This window comes from Aphelocoma coerulescens, chromosome 7 (assembly GCF_041296385.1).
Source record: "Aphelocoma coerulescens isolate FSJ_1873_10779 chromosome 7, UR_Acoe_1.0, whole genome shotgun sequence".
NCBI lineage: Eukaryota > Metazoa > Chordata > Aves > Passeriformes > Corvidae > Aphelocoma > Aphelocoma coerulescens.
Window position 1 is genome coordinate 11,519,759 of NC_091021.1, and position 21,380 is coordinate 11,541,138.

Consider the following 21,380-nt stretch of genomic DNA (forward strand, 5'->3'; position numbering starts at 1 on the left):
TCCACAAAGCACAGGATTTGAATTCTCTGTTTCTCTTCAAGCATCTCTCAATAAAACTTTTCTAGATAGGCTTTGAAGAAAACAGAAGACAGGAAATTTCCTCTGTGTGGGAAAAGTATCGGAGAATAAAAATAGGGAAATATTTGTTTCAATTATTCCCCCTGCACAGGACAACAAAGGCTTTTGCACACACCATAAAGGAAGAAAGATTGAAAATATTTTGGTTCTTGACAAGAGCAGCACAAGTCATTAAATATATCGCTGTAGTACCTCGATGCTACTCTTAAAAATTAAATTAATTTAAAAAGCAGAACGAACATTGCTCCCACCATATTTACTCGTACCTTCAGATACTTTCTTCCACCAATTTTAGAGCCAACTGCAGAAAATGAAATGAGAACTAAAGGGGGAGTGGTGCATCAGGCAATAGGAGTACTCCCCTACCAATCACAAATATTTGAACTTTTTACTCTTCGGGCTTTGCAAGTGCCCAGAGAGATTTTTGAATGCCTGCCCTGCCTACCACAGTGTTTCACTTGCTGTGTCTGAGGCAGGAGCAAAATAACATCACTGAAGGCTCTGGACACCAAGACAAAGAGCAGTTTTGCTCAAGGAGAGCTCCTTCTCGATAGTGAGGGTATTGCATGAATGCTTTGCCTGCAATGTCCATTTGCAGGGATCAGGGCCTGCCTGAGCTCCAAGTTATGTTTCCACATTCTCCCGTACAGAAGTAAGGCACTGAGGAGTCTGTTGCTTAAACAGTTTTTGTGATTAATTACTGCATGGGAAGAGAGTAGCCTTAGGTAAATTTCCGAACCTCAAACTACATGCTAGAAAGACAGTCCCAACATCAAAGAAACACAGAAGACAAAGAATCCTGTTGGCTCTGGCATGAAATGAAGTCTGTTTAAAGTCCAGGGAACCCAGTAAACAGCTCTGTGGGGAGGTATTTCTGCAGTGAGTCCCTAAAATTATCTGGGATATCAGTTACTGCCATTGTCCTGGCTCCTTTAGCATAACCTTGGAAACATCGACCTCACCCGTCAAACACCTTCTGTGGAAATCTCAGATCCTCCTGAAGGGAACCCAGCCCTGCCTGGAAAGTCGTATTGTCTCCTACTGAAATAAATTGTATTTTCATGCTCCAGTATATACAAACTGTGAGCGTACCTCCCTCAAGGAAGGGCTTGAGCTCTGCAATGTTCCTAATCTCTAAATTGTTTAGGTAATTTCATTTGACTTTGCTGATAGATCAGGAATGTATTTTGCAGAATCATTTACTGATTGCCCATTTCATTCCTTTTGAAGTGTTTCCAGAAAGGCAGGGAAAGGACAGGGACATTTTCTATATTGTTTTTCCTCCACTTGCACCATTAAGATATTTGTTCTTAGGTGTTCAAACATCCTCTCCAAGTGAAAGAGGGTAATATTCACTCTCCCTCTGCCTCTTGCTGCCCACCACTGCCTTTACTGCTCCCTGGCAGCTGCTTTAGGGGGATGTGCAGGAGTGGCTGCTGTAGGAGTGCACAGGGGAGCCATGACCTCTGGCAGAGGTAACTCATACCAGTGCTTCTAGAAGGGACCACAAGCCACCTCCTACACCATCACCCTTTCAAAGCTCCTGCCACAAAACTGTTCCGAGTTCCCCCAGTTGCCTGTACAACACAGCCTCCAATGTTTGACCAATTCCAGAAAGGGTTTCACCAGTTCAACCTACATTTCTTTAAGAGCATTTTGATGAGGTTGTGCAGGTACTTTACTGCCCAGTCAGCAGCTGCTCAGGTGAGGAGCTTCTACCTTAACCCCAGCCACTGAGTCCCAGCAGCCTGTCCTATCCAGCAGATGCTACTACCCTTCCCAGGGCTCAGGTTTATTTGATCCAGCTTTTATGCAGAAGCACATAAAAACAATATAAACACATTTATATAAGAGACAAATGTGTGTGTTTAAATTAGCTTGTTCCACAAACATAGGCTGTTGAACAGCCCCATCTGCACATGGGGAAGGCAGCAATGGCCAGGTGCATGTGTAGGAGAAAGAAAGGAGGAAAAAAAACAGGAATAAGAGTGAGTGCAACACGAGGATGTACAGAGAAGGAAAGAAGACAGACCCTCTTGTGTCTCAGCCACGTATGGGGCTGACCTGTGTCACCACTGCTAAAGCTGGTGTGAAGTGGAAACGCAATTCCAGGGCTGTGGGTGGGGATCCTGCAATCCCACCACCATCAAGCTTCAGTCCTCAAGGGCTTTCTGCAACATGCTGAGCCCTGGCAAGCCTGGCATTCATGAGTGTGTCTGGCAGCCCTGTGGGCTGCCTATGCTGTGATGGCCATAGCAATTCACTGAGATTGAACAGGGGCCTGAAAGAGGGGAAAAAAGAAAAAGATAAAAAAAACCCAGTCCAAACATCCTGGTCCACCTCTCTGCCATCCACTGACATGCAAGCGGTCTGTCCAGAGAAAGATTTACAGTAGTTCTGAGAGTGGCCAGACCCCAAACTTGTCTGGGAATACCAGCTGGGACAGGGTCCCCAGCATTACTTTTTAGGTTTACTTATATGTGTCATTTCAGTTTGAAAGAGGTTTTTTGAAACATGCTAAAGCTGAAGTAGAAAGTCAGAACTCCCAAGGTGACATCCTCAGCTCTGACCGGGAAGCCAAGATAACAAGTGCTCAAGGGCAGCAGGGCTACACCAGAGAAGAAAATCCCTCCTCTTGGAAAGGAAAGCTGCACTGAGACAGAATCCATAAATACTCAATGCCTGGAGTCTGGTCTGGATAAAAACCACAGGGAATGCCCTCAGGACTGAGTGTAATGCTCTATAGTTTAATGATACATATCTTTGCATTGTTAAATCTGCTCTTTGCTTAGGTACAGATGCTAAGGTGCGAACTAGCTGAGCACTCCCTCAGAAAACCTGTGGCATTACATACCCAAATATTTGAAATTTAATGGACATTGGTCACTTAAGTCCCACAGGACTCATCTCAAGAACTCATTCTCAATTCCTATGCATCTTCACCTTTATGTGTGTACTTAAAATGAGTGAATACCACTGGGTTCTATTACTAATATCACTGAAATTCACATGTTAAACACACTTCTCCTGAACTGGCCTTAGACAATCCTAGCTTTTTACCAGAGAAAATTTTAATAAATCATTTTTTTTTAAAAAACTACAAAACCTTTAAAACATACATAGTTAAATTATTCTGTTAAACCTTTTTATATGTATTAAAGCCTCCATATGAAAAAAAAAAAACCAAAAACACAATGCTGCTATTTAAACCAGCCCTGAAAACAAAGGATTTAACTACGGTGCAGTTAATGATTCCAATAAAAAAAAAAAAAACCTAGCTGTTTACATGTTTTACACAAAGACTTTTCCTGGCCCCTTTTAGCTGTCCATACAATGCATTGTTAAGTTAACACTTAATAACACCAGTTTAATATATAACAGAGGGAAAGTGCACTGCAGCCTCATTTGCTCTATTTAGCAAGTCCTATTAAATTCTGGTTTTCTCCCTCAGAAGATCGTAAATATACCAATGTTCACCTTTGAGAATGAAAGTCTAAAGTGCAACATAATATGGGCAAATCGCTTGACAAGTAATTTGTGACCCTCAATTTGAAACCACATTAAAAGTACCTATTCTGCTAAATGGGAGATCTGAGGCCAACCGGAGCATGAAGCAGAAGAGGGCATAAGCTGCCATTTCCCTTCTCTCCCAAAGCCTGAGAGCCCAACTGAGAGCCAGGCTGACTGTCACACTACCTGGAATCCCTTGGCTTCCAGAGGAATATCACTGTGCCAGCTGGCACTTTGGTGGTGGCTGACCAGCTAGGGGTGATATCTGGTGGATGTTACAAGATTCCTGTACCAAGAAGCACTCTGACATACTGGAACTGCTGTGAGTTGCTAAGGGCTACAGGTCTCATGTCAGACAATGGACAACTCTAAAATGGACAAACAGAGTAACAACTTCCCCCTTTTGGCATGGGAAGTGGACAACTGAAAACTCCAAAACAGAGCTTGAAGCAAGAAATTTGGAAAATATCAGTAAAGGAGACTGCAGTTCAGGCTTCTGGGGATAACAGGGATTCTCAACACAGAAGGGAGAGACTTGCCTTTGTAACAGAACTATCTTAGTTCAACAACAGCCCAAAGGTTTGTGCAGGGAGCCAAGCACCCAGTGGGAGGACTTCCAGAGTGACCTAGGAGTGTGTGTGCCTAGGAGAGCGTGTGGGCCTAGGAGAGCGTGTGGGCCTAGGAGACAGTGCAGAGGCACATCCACCGCCCACACACACAGCCAGACCATTTCAGCAAGTCAGATATAGGGCTGTAGGTGGGACCTCATTGAACATTCTGTTGTTTGTTACTATCCTTTTAGCCATCTTCTCAGGCTGTGTTGACTTCCCACATCTGCTGCCAAAGCAAGGAAGGCTGTAGGAGCTGAACAGGGCCACACCTGCACTAAGGGCCACTGCAGACATGTCCCCCAGCCACTGCAGGCCCAGAAGGGACATTGCAGTCAGTGGGACTCCCCTGCCAAGTGGAGCTGGCTATCTCCCTGGTGCAGCACAAGATGTTTGTAGAATAACTTAGGAGCAGCTATGAATTCATGTTCCCAGCTCTACACAGGTCTGCAGTACTGCCTAAACATTGCTTTAGTACTGCCTAAACATTGGTTCTCCTGGTGATCTGTTGATGTACTCAGTTGTTAGGATTTAAAGCTTGTGTTAAAGGAAGAGGAAAGCCAAATCCCCAAAGAAACAAGTGTAGGAGGAAAAAATACATTCTGGCTAGGACTTTAGCAGAGATATGGTTCTCTTGTCAATAGTTGGCGAAACACCTTCAAATATATGAAAGAACTATAAACAAAGCTACAAATATGTCTGGATTTAAGTAGCAACAAAAACCAGAGCTCCTGCTAGTGCATTCCTGACAGCACTGACTGATACTCAGTGTGGGTTTTGGGTGTTTTTGAGGGTGGTGGTGGTGTGTATTAGCTCCTTTGCTGGAGTCCAAATTATTTCAAAGGATATTTTACTGCAAAGCACTTAGTGCCTCAAAGCCTTGCCTGAATTCCCAGACAACACAAGCACCCTCAGACATGAAGTTCCAGGTCCAGCTCTATCACATACACATTTTTACCAGTTGTTCAAGGTATAATGTAATTAATTATAACAATTCAGCAGCAATTGAGCATGCATTTTACACAATATTATAATAAACACAAATTAAGAGATAATTTTTAGACACATCTTTTCTTTCTAAACCCCAAACTTTTTTGTAAGACGTTCTAAATGAGGCAAATTGATACAGCTGCAACATTACCAGGGCTCTCCTGCTTCATACTGAGGTTTGGCTGGGAGAACCTGAAACTTTCCTTTGTTGGGAAGAGCAGAGAAAACCTCTATACCCTTTACTTCCAGGTGCCTACATTGTAAATGCAAAGCAGAATCTACAGCTACCCCAAACAGAGAAATACAGAACATTTCTAGCTTTGATTCTCCATCACCTAGTTGCACTTGGCAAAGGTGGTGAATGTTTGAATTGTGCAATTCAGATTAGGGCAGACACCCAAGACCTCTGGGGACCTGAAATCCAGCAGGGTGCTCTGTCCAGGCTAATTATTTGGTCTGCAAAAAACTAAGGCAGCTCTGCTGCTGTCCCACTCCCATCTTGCTCCAGCAAGCTGCTCTGTGCATCTGTTCGAACCCCAGCCAGCCCCCAGCCTGCCTGCAGGTCAGCTGGGGTGTAACTACAGCACTCACGGAGCGAAAACAGAGGCAGCAACTGCAAGTTCTCCCTTCAGAAGGCAATACTGGGTTTGGCTGGGATAGGGTTAATTTTCTCCATCATAGCTTTATCATGGTGTGTTCTGGATTTGTGTTGAAAATGGTGTTTTCACTGCACCCCTGACATCCTTGGTAACTCACTCCTACTAAATACAAGCCTGCTGCAGAAGAGCTGGTCCAGCTAGGGCATCTCAAAGGATTTATTTCCTGAGAGATTCCCTAGTGTCCCCTTGTGAGGCTTAATCCCTTTTGTAGGTGCTACCAGTAACAGTCACCTCCACTCCCCCATACATGCAGCACTTACACTGTGATCCAGCTCTCTAGAAACTATTACACATAGCATATAGGGATACTGTGGATTTAATAAGATGCTGATTATACACAACTGCAGAAGACATCCAACTATAATATTGATACAGGGTGGATCACAGGGCTGTAAATTTGCAGAGACATTCCATGATCAATTGGCATCCAACATTACAACTGGCTGGCCTTCAGAATCTCTGTCAAATGCATAATTGGGAGCTTTAATTAAAAGACTACCCACAGCTTTGTAAATAGCTAAAGATCAAGAGCCTGCAACAACTGAAGAGAGATGAGGTTTGTCAGGAAGGTTTTTTACCTCAGATACGCTACGAGTGGTGGTCACATGCTAATTACAGGTCTCTTGCAACAGCACACTGGGCAGTTTTCCAGACTGGTATCTCCACTGCAAACAGAGCCAAACTGCAGCTTATCAGACTCTGTTAACTTTGTCCCAGCTGGAGATGTTTTGATACTTCAGCTTCAGTTCTTGGGAATTATGGTATTTTATACTTCAGGCATTTAAGTTCTATAATAGATAAATTGATGAAGCTATTGCTCCTTTTGGATACTCATGTTGAGACACCACACCCAGAGCAAAACTTATCTTGCAGGGGCTTAAAGAGCAACAGAACCCACATCAGTAGTGCCAATATACCAGAGGTGATAATGTTGTTCAGAGTGCTTGCATTTGGGGAAAGAGGGGGGCTGAAACCCAGGTGGACCATCTCCCAGCTGCACAGGCATTCAGACAACTTGCAGCTGCAAACTTTTGGCATGGAAAAGATTTGTGGAGAAGCATTCAAAAGGCAGCAGAAGCTGGAACAGCTGCAGAAACTGGTGACTGGATCATTCCCTGATGTAGGTGGAAAACATAAGAGTTGCTTCTTTAGGCCTGAGCTCTGTCCCCTTCCGGCTAGGTAGTCCCGTGAAAGAGCTCACTGCCAACCACAGCATTAGCTACTTGAAACACACACCTTGCATGCATTTTATTTCTCCCAAAGTATTTGTTCTTTGGCAACTATTTCCAGTTCCATTGCCTAGGCACCCAGTAGAAAAGGAAGGTAGAGATTTACCCTGTAAGACTTCAGTGGATTTTTCCCTCTCTCTCTCTCTCTCCTGATTCTTCTCCCCATGTTTTCCCAAGGCTGGAAATGCAGTCTTTTGTCTAGGCCCTGTCCCTGAGCTGTTCAGTCAGCTTTCCTGTACAACCCCTGCCAATTAATTACCAGTCAGTCACATTACAGGATGGATAACAAGGAGGGATTTCTCATGGCTGGGCTGGAGGGAGAATGGGCTGCAGTACAGCACTCACTGGTAAGCAGCACACAAAATACCTGAGAGCAGTACAAGCACATTGGACAAGGCACACTATTTGAGTAAGCTTGGTTTGGTGAAAACCAAAACTTGCTTCATGCCATGGCATCTTCAGATTGGTGGACAGCTGCAACAGCCTTGGATTGTGTTTCCCCTTCCTTAGTTCTATGGTGGCAGCACCAGAGAAAAGGTCTTTCTGTGAAAGCAGAAATCTTACTGCATTTTGCAAGTTAGCCTGATGTCATGCAAGGGAATGCACAGGAGTCTAATGGCTGTTGAGACTCCAGAACTTACACAAAGTGTGATTTTCTCTCTATACCCTAAAACATGTCCACCTTTTGCTAACCATGATGTTTAGAAAGGTGTTGGCAGCTTATTGTATAATTTCATATAAGCTTCAGGTGGTATTTGTGATGGACTCCAAAGGTGTCTCTGAAAACATTTTTGTTCAGTTGCCTTTCCAAGTAGCAAAAATCCTAAAGTCACTGCATTTGGCACTGCATAATGTGTAAAAGAGACTGAATCCTAATGCACAAAACAATGACTATACATTCATTTACCAGTGCAAATTACATATCAACAGCTGTTAACACACAAATATAGCTAAATTGTTAATTCGGAAGCTTATCTCTGGTCTCCTGATTCACTTTGCTCCACTAAACCTTATGCATTTGTGAGCTGCTCAGTAAGGATCCACAAAAGGTTCTCTCAGAAAAGCAAAGTGTCAAATTTCAGTCAGGATCCACAGCTCTCCAGAGAAAGGAGAAAAGCCACTGCTCTACATTAATAAAGAGGAGAGTTGAGTCGGTGTAATCAGGGCTCATATCACATATTACTATGTATGCTAAACCTACTGTCTATAATATAGATGTATCAACAGCCTGAAGTTCTGGCCACTGCATGTTTGGAGATATATGGGTTCAGATTTTAAGCATTTATAAAACTAAACTAATCCTAGTTTGGAGCTAAAAAATTACTATAGGCAAGAGTCTTTCATATCAGAAATCCTTCACGCATTTGTTATTACATGAACCCTCCAGAATATATTCTAGCAGAAATACTTGGCACTGTTAGAAAGCTCCAATGTACTTGTTCAGTTTAAAAAAACCAGCTAAGACTGCAAGGCTAGAGATGCAGTCATACCCCTGAATATAACCTGAGACGCAGACAAACCAGTAGTGGGAGGACCATTTATACTTAGTGACTAGGTTGTCAGCGTGAAAACCACAAGTGGGTTGTAAGTGTAGGGTTGGCTATATTTAGCTTTTTTATATTTGCTGATTCAGCTCTGACAATCAAGGGATCTTGTTGCTCAGTTTGACTAAGCAGACAGTTTTGTTTGCCTTATCTCAATCCATTGGCTGATAACTAGGCCTAACAAGAAGCCCCAGCATTTTCTTTAAAGATCATCTTCTCCAAATATGATCTTCCTTGTCTTCACCACCCTTGAAACCAGATACTTGCAAGAAAGACTCCAACTATGTCCTCTTTATGCCACACAAAGCCAGAACTAAAGACACTTGGTCCACAGGAAGGACTTGTATGCTAGTGTCAATTGCGAAATGCACTGACGGAACAGATCAATAATCTGGGGGCCTTTTTCGTTTCAGAAGTGTTTTTTAAAATGTTTATTAAGTGCAAAAACACTTCACACCATATTTTTTTTCAAGACTGGCTGTATGACATATATTGACCTTGCCCACAATTATTGGTCACTATTAATCAGAAGCAGCTCCTCCTCCTTTTCCCTTTCCTTCAGGAAACCTTGCTCTTAAGCAGTTTGCAGTTTTGATGCCATTTTCAAGAGATAGTTCAAAAAGCTAAGGACTAGAATTTTTTTATTTTAAAAGGTCTAATGCTATTTTGAAAGTTTATAAGCAGTCAGAAGTGACATCACTTTTTCTAACATATGTTCTTAAGCAGAAGTGGTGGGAATTTCAAAGCACATTCAGCATTGGTCTTTTTTCTTTTCCAACTGAATCAATAGTCAAGCTTCTATTGACCCTTACGGCAACTAAATTTGGTAAAAACTGTAAAAGCTTCACTCAAATTAAAGCAATTAAGGAGTTTATCAAACCTGCAGTCCTGGGTTTCAGGATTAAAAGCAGCACAGGATTCTTCATGTTGTTCCTCTTTCCCCATTCACGGCCAGCACCATCCAGGCTCCTCAGACAGTGTGTGCCTCTGTGCAGCAGACAGACATGGTCAGGGGCTGCAGAAGTCAAATTGCCTGCCTGAGCCCTCCTGCCTTCATAAGGCTCTCTCACCTTCCTACATAGTATGAAAAAATAATAAGGCACTGTTTTGATAGAGACAAAATGGTTGTTCAAATACTTCTGCTAATTTCACAAAGATGCATGATAACGTTTCACATATGGCTCTGTGCCTTTTAATAACAGAAATTGAACACACATTTCAAGACAAAAGTTTTGTTGATATGCTGCTGATAGTCCAGAGTAACTGTTTGCCTTGTGGTTTTAATTATTCTAAAGACAGCTCAGGGATCATTTACCCAGAGCTAATGGGTTTACGGGCTCTTTAAGAAGCATGATAAGCCCACAGATGTGGCAGGGAATGGCAAAGGGGTCAGAGCTACCATGGGGGCCTACACTCTGGAGGATGAGGAGGTTGCAGGGAAGGGTTTATCCAGCAGCCTCCAGCCTCTTCATTATCACATGGCTGTTAAGATAGCTGTGTTCTGTGTAAACATGCCTGTTTTCTCTGGAGGGGACCCTGATCTGGAGAGCACAGTCCACAGAGAGCACAGCCTTGAGAGCTGCTTCCTGGCTTTGCCACAGCACACCCAAGGATAGGGCCGGAGCACTGGTGTGCGGCGCAGGCCCTGAGGGCCCATCTCCCTGATCCCTCCCAAAGCCCTGGCGTTTACTCCGGCAGCCACCCTCACCTGTGCTGGCCAGTTCCCTACACCGGCAAAGGGCCTCAGGAGACCACAGCTGTTCTGCTCTCCTCATGCAGGGGCCTGCCTTGCCAGTACCTTGTGCCAGCCCTGGGCTCGCTTGAGCTGGGGTGGAAGCTGGGCACCTGGAACAGGACCAGCTGCAGCTACTTATATCAGCTAAAATGACAACACTTTGGCTACATAAAGAGCTTTCAGTTGCCATCAAGTCCTGCACCAGGAACTAGGCACAGTGTTGTCACTTTCTTGATCATCAGCTGCAGAGCTCACAGGGAACATACCTGGGCCTCCCCAGAGCCAGGAAGATGACCCCTCCCACGGCTGCAACTTCCTAGCTGCAGTGCTTTTACCTGGATAGCAAGCTTGGAGGGTTTGAAACCACATCAGGATGTTTTAGGCCCAGCTCTCACTTACCACCGATCTAGCACAAAGTCACGGCTGCTCTTCCTGGATCACACCAGAAAAAGGTGGGTAGGAATCTGGCCTCTTCTGTAAAGACTGTGTTACACAATGTTAAGCATAATTTCTTTTAGAACACTACTTGTTAATCATTCTAGATAACGACTTGTATTTTAGGGATTAAACATAATGAACTTATTGTATAAACCCTGGAAACATTTTTCAGGCAGAAGATGATTTTATCTAGAATATGAAAAGTATGGATACAGAATGGGCGAAGCTCTAGCAGGTAGACACCAACAGTATTTTAGGATTCAAAGTTAAAAACAGATTTAAAGTGCCTGAAAATGCAACAAGTCATTTCCCCTGCACTGGAATAAAGTAGGAGGTCAGCACCCTCACGGACCCCAACACAGTCACGCTCTGTCAGGAGCAGAAGAGCAGTCAGACTTGCCAGCTGCAAAGAAATCTTTGCAGTTCATGTGGACCTTAAGAAAGGGATCAGGCCTGCCACATTATAAGTTTCTCCTTCTTTGCGAGAGACCCTATCAATTTTGCAGAGGTTTTCAGCCCATTATCACATTACAGGTAGACAGTTGTCATAAAGCATTAGATCTAAGCAAGGCTGACAGCATAACTGCAGGCTAGCTCCAGGCTTGGCAGTCTGTGCAGCACCTGCAGGCGCAGGACCCGAGTGTGCTCCATCAAGAGAGAGGCTGGTGTAATCTGCTGTGAATCACTTTGAATTGGTGCTCTTAATTGACAGTGCACTCCAGACCTGGCCCACTATGTAGACAAAACTCTATGTACTGGTACACACACAGCCTTGCCAGAAACCTGCTTGCCCTCAGATGAGCAATGGCTGCACATTCACCTTTTTCACTAGAGCAAGAGCTCTGTATTTTACTCTGCTCCTTCATTATTGCAGGCTCATCATCACCGCAAGAATAAGCAAGAACAATGTTTCTCCTAAAAATTGTTGGGGGTTTATGGAGGAAGAGGAGGGTAGGGATTGAGCAGTCGGTGTGCTGCTGTCCTTGGGAAAAGAAAATGTCACACACGCTTCAGACAGGATCAGAAAGCCCAGACCTTGGAGAAGTGCACAACCAGTAACAAAGTGCTATGTGACAAGACTATTGGGGTGAGATGGCAACCCCAATGTCCTCTCTCTAGGAATACCAACATCCCAGTTCAGATTTCTCAGCATCTTTTCTTATAGAGTACACAGGCAAAAACACATTCAGACGATACAGACAGCAGAGGACAGAAATCATAATTATCGTTCTTGCACTCCACCATGAGCCTAATCCTGCTCCCTCCAAGTCAGCAAGCACTTGCTGGAGATTTAAATAGTCAGGTGCTGAAACTTCCTTGGCCAGGTGAGGAGAATTTCTCTTATATTACGGCTCTCTCAAGTCACCTCTTGAACAAACTCTTACCTCCTTATGTCCCAACCTAGGTTGTAAGCTGGACACTTCCTTTGGCTTCAAAGTTTGTCGTCATCATTGTTAATGGGCTTTTAGACCCAAATTCTTACATGTGCTCTCCTGGAAGCATCAAAAAATTGAAACAGAAATTGCTTAAATGCCTGTCTCCCTGCTGCCAATAGAGGATGTAGAAAGGCCAGAAAACAAAGGGGATTCAGGTCTTAGAGGCCCTTTAAGAGTCTCAGATTTTTAATTAAAGTTCCAAAAACATTTGCTGAAAAGATTAGGGGGAAACACAGAGCATGCTGGGTGGGACATTCTGGTTGTTGAGCCAAGTCCCTTCTCTGCCACAGATGAAGTTGCTGGCTTCCTGGAGAGAAGCCAGCTGAAAGAAAAGCCATAAAAAGATTGCATGGCTGAAGGAACAGTTTCCATGACCAGACAAACCCTTCTCCTTATTCTTTCAAAGTCTGCAGGGCCCAGACTACAGTACCTGACCAGACTGGCAGCAGCTTTCTCAAAGACACATGATCTACCCAGGGCTGCCTGCTGCATCCTGCACAGGCTCTGCCTCCCTCAGCACCCACAGGGATCCCTCAGCATCCAGTCCCATCTCCTTGGCATTTGTTTAACCCCACATGTTCACTTCAAGGGCCAATTTGTACAAGGGACCACCAGCAACAAATGTCAGATCTGGTTTAAGACTTGGTTTGAAGGCATTTAGATAGAAGAATAATCGCACAGGGATGTGGTTTACTCTGGAGAAATAAAGGCTGTGTTTAAATGTCTGAAATTCCTGGTGACTCTAATAATTGTAACCTCTGCCTCAATAAAATGCACAAATAATGTTATTGAAACATTTCCAATCAAAAGGTATTATTTTTGGTTTAAAACATATGCAGTAGTCAGTATTTAAAAGCAAGACGTCTGGGCGGGCTTACCTCTTTCAGGGGAAAACTACTGGAACGCTGGTTTAGTCTCTCTTTCTCTGTTTTTATAGCCTTCTTATTACAACATTATAACCTTCATACAGTTCCTCTGTTGCTTTTTCTTACCAACCAGAAAGTAGATCTATGGTCATTCACCGAAGAGGTTTTTTCCATTAAGGTGTGTTTCAGAGCTTGACCTGGCAAGACATCACATTCCCAGAGAAGCACTGTCCCTGCAGTAGCTGAGCATCCTCAGTACCACACAACCCAATGGGCACCAGCAGTGCTCCAAGCCTGGTTATCATGCCAGTCTAGCAGGCACCAAACAAATTAAGGAACCTGAGAGCCCCTTGCCAATTTTGACTTGGCAGATCACAGGGCTACATAACAGTGGCTTGTAAGATTAGGATTTTATTTTCAGTGGCATCTTGACACTTTAAGACACCTACAAGGAAGTCTCAGAAGGTATAAGCTGGTAAAGTGCCCACCTGCAGCTTTAAGTGCTTAAATATCAAGCACCTGTATTTCTTCTGAAAAGAGACCTCAGGATCCCCAGCTCTCTTGGAATTTTGCCTTGAGCTCTGTGCTGACCTGCATTGCTCCCATGAACAAAGTCAGATGCATCTCACAGAAGCTGGCAGAAATTGGGCCAGTGTTTCATGACTCACATGCCTATAGGATTAGTTATAATTAGTGTCTTCAAGTAAGACAATAACCGTATCATGCTATTGCACTCCATGGATGCAGTATCAGCACATATGGAAGGCATTTATTACTACAAATATTCGGGCACTTGATAGTTATCCAAAAATATAAAATCAGGTTAATCATTCTATGCTACAATCCCTGGCAAGAGATTTGAACTCAGGTTTTTCTGGCTCAGCCTAAAGTTTCACATATATGATCACTTCTGCCAGCTGGCAGTACTAAAATCTTAGGCTAAAGTTGTTCTCCAGAAGCCAAATCTATCTGCACAGTAACATTACAGAGCTTAGCTTTTTGCATGCCATACACTACCTAAAGATATCTAGCTGTTGCATAGAACTATGAAAGTTTATGTAGGCCAGATAGAAGAATTACTTTTCTTTTCAGAGTTAATCATTAACATCTCTCAGGGAAATAAACAACTGAGGTTATTGTCTTATTTCCAATGGTTGCCCTGGGGCAAATGAAATAATTAATTTGCCACATAATACAAGGGTAGCCATACTGTCCCCACATTCATACACGTAGAATTGTTTCCAAAAATAGAAGAAGAATAGATAAAATGGAAGACAGAATTTCTGAAGAATGTATAGCTACCCATCAGAGCAAAGGCATGGGAGAACAAACTAACAAATTTCCCTTTTAAAAAGCCACTCTGCAACAGGAACGTCAGTGGTTATTTGACTTTCAGTAACACAGCATGCCATCCTTGGACTCATCAAGTCTCCCACAAATGCAATAAAATTCAGTGGCCATTTTACAATCTATTAGGTGTCATAAAAGCTACAAGACCCACATATTCCTCTCCGGTCCTGCTCTTCAAGGGAGACTGCTGGGGTTTCAGTGCACTCAGCTCATGATTTGTGAAGTTACAGTAAATACAGGCCCACCCTTGGTTCCTCGACCTGCCTCAGCCCACCTGCAGCATCACCCACATGTATGAAATAAAGTCACTTCTCAGATACCAAAGATTCAGAGGCCTGGCCATAGCTCATGTGCTCAGTCCGAGCACCATAGAACACACAGGTCTGGGGCCAGGACAGCTTCTTTCACAGGACACAAAGTCAGAGCCAAAAAAAAAAAAAAGCAGCACTGAAGGATCAGTGCCAGCCCAGCATGGAGGCACCCCTGCAGGGAGCTTCCTGAAGTGGGAGGCAGGCACAGAACCAGCAGGACCCACACACAGCTAAAGCCTCCAGCAGGAGCCAAGCTGGCTCTTTGCAGAGGCTCTGTGACACATCTGTGCCCCATCCTTCAGTGCATCCCAGAATGGATGCACTACCTAGGTATTGCATCAGCCATCAGCTTATGGACAGCTGACAGGAACCAGAAAAGATGGTGGAACCTTATTGCAGATAATCAGAAAAAGAACAGCAACTGACAGCTGGACACAGTGATGCTGGTGTCTCTCTGGGATGGGGACTCCCCCCAGCCACAGATAGCTGCGCAAGTGTTTGCCTTTAAAACTTTTTTTTTTTTAATGAGTAGTGTCAACCTGACATCTCTGAAGAACAAAACTGTACTGTATCATCACAATAACAAGGTGTCAAGAAGATAAACACCCTCCCTTTGAGCCACATGCAAAATGGCTGAAGCACATGAGCACATACAGTGTTTTTGCACTACGTAAGATAGGACCTCATGTTCTCTCCCTTCACTGGGAAACTTCAAGTAACTCAAATAACCTGTCCAAGGAGGATTTCCTTTTTCTAGCCTTCAGCTATTTTACAGCTTAGAGAGCCACCCCCACCATCTCACATCTGTGCTCAGAAGGCATCCAGGCTCCTCCTCTTAACCCCGTTTGCTTCCAGGATGTACCCGCTAGCATTCTCACCTTCTGTAGCCATTCCTGCTCCTTCGTCAGAATGCTGTAGGTAGCCCAGTCCCCCCTGCTTGCCGTGGCAGGCCAGCACATACCCCCAGGCTGCAGAGCTCCCAGGAGACCACCTCTCTCTCTTGCTTTCCCTGACACTCTCCTCTGAGCCCTTGACCACCTGCTAAGTAAAAGAGAGCTGCCTCAAGCCCTGGTAGCAAGGCAGTGGGCTGAACGAGCCAAGCCTCCTCACAAACACACCTTGAGGCACTTAAGTGAGGCGTTTCAGCCCCACCTGGGTCAGGCCCTGGAGCTGAGCGAACCCTTTCCTAGGCTGAGCCGCTGCTCTAAAACACCTCCACCTCACAGTTTGAGCAATGTGCCTCTCCCAGCACACCGCTGTTCTTTGGGCAGGGGAACAAAATAGCCAGGGCACTACACTGCGAGTTCAGTAGCTCAGCTGGGAAGGCTGGATCACCAGCTGGGTATTGCAGGGGTTGATGTGTTCCTTTACATGGCCATACGTGCAGTATATGCTGCATTTTACCCCATACATGCATTTGCAAGACAATACGTTCTTTTTATCCATAGAGCCTTAACTAACATTGATCATGCATCATAAAAAAAGAAACAATTTGCAGAGGGTAAATGCCTGTTAATCATAAGCTAAAGGGGAAAGGAAAAATTTTAAGTGATATATAAAGGGAGGAAGTGACTCAGTGGGTGGGAGGGAGGGGACAAGCATTCCAGACAGATGGGACATGAATAACTTTTCCATCTCCCTCTCTCTCTTCTCTCCCAAGTCTTGCAGGAACTGCTGTGTTGAAATAGTCAGTCATTAACTATTTGATGAGGTTTGAAAATCTGAACTGAATTCTCTGGATGTAACCAACTATTATTACAGTGTCTGCCTCATAGCAATGCAAGTGTTGGAGCCCTTTGGCAAGCCATAGCGGTGAGGGCAGGACGGAGCACTCTGGAGGAAAAGCCACTAAATGGCGTCAGCTGTGTGGCTCTGCACAGCCCTGGAAATGCTGCCGGAATCAGAGCAGTAGTGATTAGTGAGTTTGCAGACCTCCTGTGACCAAGCAACAGGGCATCCATCCGCACAGCCGGTGACAGCGCTGATACAGTGGCACTGCTCATCCCGCGGGAGCGCCGGGCTATGGGCGCGCTGGGTGAAGGTCACCCTGGAGGAAACTGCTGTGCTCCTCCCAAAACCCTCTGGCTTTTGCTGTCCTCCTGCAGGGCAGTCCCTGGGGCAGAGTCTCCCACTTAACAGCATCCACCTTTTCGGAAGGCTGGGGTACAGCAAAAATGCCGGTTTTGTGCCAGTTCAAGAGCAGGATTCAGACAATGGGGAACCTCTCCTGCTCAGTCCACCTTATGCTACACAAACAGACTCTGAGAAAACCTGAATGAGGCATTTCCCTTCATGGATGCCAAAGGCTAATTGACCAGCACAAGACCTGCTGAACTTGGTGGAACCAGGGTGGATATAATCACTCAAGAGAGCCAATAACCAATTAACTGAATGGCTCCAGCAGTTTTGAGGTCTGCCTTTTTATTCAAGAGCAAATCAAAGATCAATTTCCTAATAAGCTTTGTAATATCTGCTATTCCTTCTCATTATTATTATTAGCATTGCAGCAGCGTTTTGTGCATATAATGAAAGAGTAAGATTAGTTGGAATGACCTCAGTGGTAGGAAAGGAGTGGGTGAAGCCTCAAGCCAAAAAAAAGCATATATACATCCACACACATATATATAAACCAGGAATGCTGTACAAGCCCTTCACAGCACAGGCCAGGTCATGAGGGGATTCTGACCACAAAATAAGAGTCTACCCCTGCTGATAACTTTTACCAGGTTTTACACAGGAAAAGCAAAAAACTTGATTACAGTCATCAAGTGTCACAGTGTCGTGGTTTAGCCTGGCCTTCCCAGGAGTACCACATTGTCCCAAGAGCTTGGTCAGTTGCTGCCAGCAGGCAGACAGCAGTGGGAGCCAGTTGGAAATTGCATGGCAGCCCAGATCCCAGCTGCTTCTGGCCTGTGGTGGTGACAAAGCACAGCAGGCAGGGCACAAGCACATGCTCCCTTCTGCCACAGGCCTCTGACAGGGGGCTGGGGCAGGTAATACCTTCCTCTGCCCCCATCACATCCACCAGAGCCCCAAGAGATGTGCTCCTCAAATCCCATCATTGTATTGCCCTGCAGTTCCCCTGTGTGTTTTGCTTTTGAAATTGCAGGTTCCAGCTCTCTCTGCAGCTACACCACCTGCTCAAATCATGTTCCCTTTGTCAGAAAGTTTCCAGCACTCCTTGCAGTCTTCTCTCTTGCAGTAAGGCAAGAAACAGCAGCCCAATGTACTAATTCCTCCCCGCCTTCCACTCCCTCCTTTTCTCCTCCGGTGAAATCAGGGACTCTTGGAGATAATGATCTCACCTATGAAGATACAAACACCATCATCTACATTTTTCAGCATCTCCAATATATTCCACTGTGTGTTATCAGGGAGCCTTCTGGTGAGAGTGCAGGTTTCCCTTTTGGATGCATGGCTTTGCTTGGCCTTGGGAAGTCCCCTCCACAAGAGTAGAGTAAGACTGCTTTCATTTCAGTCATGTGCATTTTAGCTGAGAGGGTTTTACTAGACTGCACAAGAAGAAAAACATTGCAAAATAAGTCTCTGAAGGAGAAACTGAGAACTCAGGAGGAAGGAGATGATGCTGAAGCCCGTTTTTAGAGGAGCTGTAGCTGGATAATTGTCCAAGACAGACTGGCTTGTTGACTTTCTCACAGCAAGAGGCACAGGGCTGTTTAATTGATTTTAGCCTGTAACTAAACATATACTTCTTCCAATATAATGAACAACAATGCTACAATACTGCTCTCCTAATGTAAATTGATCCATTACAGATGAGTGTTTAGATCAATGTGTGATGTCCTGATTGGAAATAAAACTGTTTGCTCAAGATCACTATAAAGACAATGGGCACTGATAGATGATATTTATGTGACAAGGAATGGTTCTTAAAAAGGAGATTGCCAAGACCATGCCCATCAATTATGAAACCAGCATTCACCCAGCTGCCCTCCAAGTATTTTTAAAGACAAGAAGAAAGAGGAAAAGATCCCAATTATTTCTCTCAGCCCCACAGTCCTGCTCACTCTCCAGCATGGAAACTCCTTAGCTCCAGGCTCGCTGGTGTGGGAGCCACAACCGCCTGGGCAGGGCACCCAGCACCCGTGGTCATGCAGGGCTGAGTGATGCTGTTCATCTGCCTGCATTATGCTGGGGCTCATTTCCTCCCAGAGCATCTGGCTTCCACTGGGGAATTGCACCATGGTCTGTGTCCTGTATGCTCATAGCCCATGTTTTGTCATCTCCCTGAATCTGGAGAGAAGCTAATGGCTCCAGCTACCTTCCCAGTCCATTGTGATCAATCCATGTGCCTCCCTTGCTGGTAGCTACTCGCTGTGGTCTTTCATTACGTCTCTTGCATGGGGCATTTTGGTTTTTCCCTCGTGTACTGAGGGGGTTGCTGGAATAGGGGCTTGCCTGGACTGTGTCCCAGCCATTCATTACCGGGGCAGCTGCAAACACTTCTCTTTCTCCTGGGGCTGAGCACCTCCTTCCAAGGGCTCTGTCAGTGCTCGTCAGGGCTTTTGGTGGGATGGGGCAGCGGCTGCGCCACCCCCGGGGCCCGGCAGCCTCCTGCCCGCAGGCAACACCGCAACAGCTCGGTGGTGGGCTCGCCCAGCCGGGAGCAGCCGCCGAGGGGCAGTGCTGGGAGCAGCAGCCGTGCCTGTCACTGCGGACCCCGGCAGTCACAGATGTCCGTGCTGGGACAGGGCTGGGCTGGCTCGGCGCACGGACACCCAGCTTGCAAGGGGATGCAGTTGCTGTCTATGAATATACGGGGTGGTGGGTGGCCAGAGGTCAGGAAGGGACGCTGGGTGGGGGAAATTAAATGAAAGGACAATGTTGACACAGAACAAATGATGCTAAATGGCTTGTGAAAATAGATCCATTAAGGGAATGATATTCTGCAACAGCCTTTAAATACAAATAGGAGAGACAAATGGCCTTTAAATACAGAGGAGACTTGGTCGGTTTGAGAAACCAAAGGCTGAACCCTGTGGTGAAGCACTGCATTTGCTGGTCGTGTCCTGCTCCACTTCCCTTGCAAGAGTCTCCTCCATGTCAATGAGACCAATCTGCTGCATTTTTTCCTCTCGAAGGCTAACATATTCCAAACACTTCTCTGGTCATCTCTGATCATAAATAGCTGAGACTGTGAGGAGTGCCAGCATGTACTTCATCATATAGTAAAGACGGACCAAGGCTGTAAAACAGGGAACAATCTGTTAAGGCATGAAAGAGTGCTCTCTCCTCTCAAAGCCAAGGGAATGTGATCCTACTGACCTGGTCAAACTTGGGCCATGGAGAGGTCACCTCTTAAGTGTATCTGTAAGGAAGGCAGTTAGGGGACATCACGGGTGGTTGTTGCTACTCAGGCACCATGGCTGATGCTCAGGCTACTCAATTATTTCATCCCAGGAGCAGATGTCCTGAGAATGTGACAGAGGAGCTCTGTTGCTCTCAGCATCATTCCAGTCATTCAAGCTTCCATGGGGTCCTTCCACTTTTTCCCACTTCCATCCTTGTAAAGAAAAGCACAGTGTCAAAGTAGGACAGAGGGGCTGACATCTCCCTGTGACTGTGGACAAAATGGCTCAGCTGACTTTTGGGTGTCTGAGGAAGGTGCAACATCAACCCCAGCACTGTGTCCTGCTACCTCAACAGCTCTGCAGTGCACAGAGAAGTGTGACAGGAAACAGATGAGCTCTGCAATAGAAAATAGCTTTTCTGTGAGTGGTTGTCTTTTGGGGCAATGCCAGCATTTAAATCAGTGCTTCGCAGTCCTATCGTGGCATGAAGCACACCCATTTAAACATGAGATCACAGACCTGCAGCACATGGGTTAAGAAACAGGCACAGGCCTGCTGACAACAGCTCAAATAAGGCTCAGAGTGGTGTGAGCCTCTGGAGGGGTTCACACAGGGGACATTTATCTTTCTGTCTCAGGAGGGTCGTGGTCCATGCATGTGCACTTAGTTTGTGTTTGGCTGGCCCCTCCCACCCTGAAGGAAGTCAGTTCCTCAGAAATCCCTAGGTCAAAAGCTGTGTCCAGAGTCACTCAGTGAGGAGACATTGGCTGGTGTACAGCACATTTAGTCTGTGCTGTAACAGGAGTAGTGAACACCATCTGAATTTCTGCTCTTGCAAATTAAAATGTTAAGATTGGTCATAAAAATAAAGTCTCTTTTCTGAGAACATTTCATTGGAGATCTTCACCCCATGCCAAGGAATGTCATTCCTCATGGCTATGAGATGAAAATCTACAATTATGTAGCATTTATGCAGAATAGAACTATGGATACCTTAGCAGTGACAGATACTGTCTGTGAGCATTCCAGGCTCACTAGCAGCAAAAGCTTCTCTTTCTGTCATTATCTCGATGGACCCTCAAAAGGAGCACAAGAGGGAATTCTGTCACTAGCCAAAGCAAATTTTTCCTTGAAACAGCCTCAGCTGAACAATAAGGCCTCAATTCAGTAAAATTCAATTGATCAGGACAGCTACTTCTGAGGGAAAAAAATACCCTCCCTTACCTGGAACTTTCACCCAGAACAGAAAAGCCTAACAAAAGACAAAACCAGGAAGGGAAAGCCAAATTCCCCTTAGAATATGGTACAGATTTA

General features: G+C 45.1%; 1 long non-coding RNA gene across 1 annotated transcript; it reads right to left on the reverse strand.

Moving 5' to 3' along the window:
- Positions 1 to 9,504: 9,504 nt before the first annotated feature.
- On the reverse strand, positions 9,505 to 13,732 carry LOC138113599 (uncharacterized). The gene is made up of 5 exons (XR_011152279.1): positions 13,582 to 13,732; positions 13,106 to 13,290; positions 12,177 to 12,284; positions 10,753 to 10,836; positions 9,505 to 9,605 (listed from the first exon to the last, which is right to left on the reverse strand). It is a non-coding gene; the product is annotated as an uncharacterized lncRNA (long non-coding RNA).
- Between the last annotated feature and the right edge of the window lie 7,648 nt (positions 13,733 to 21,380).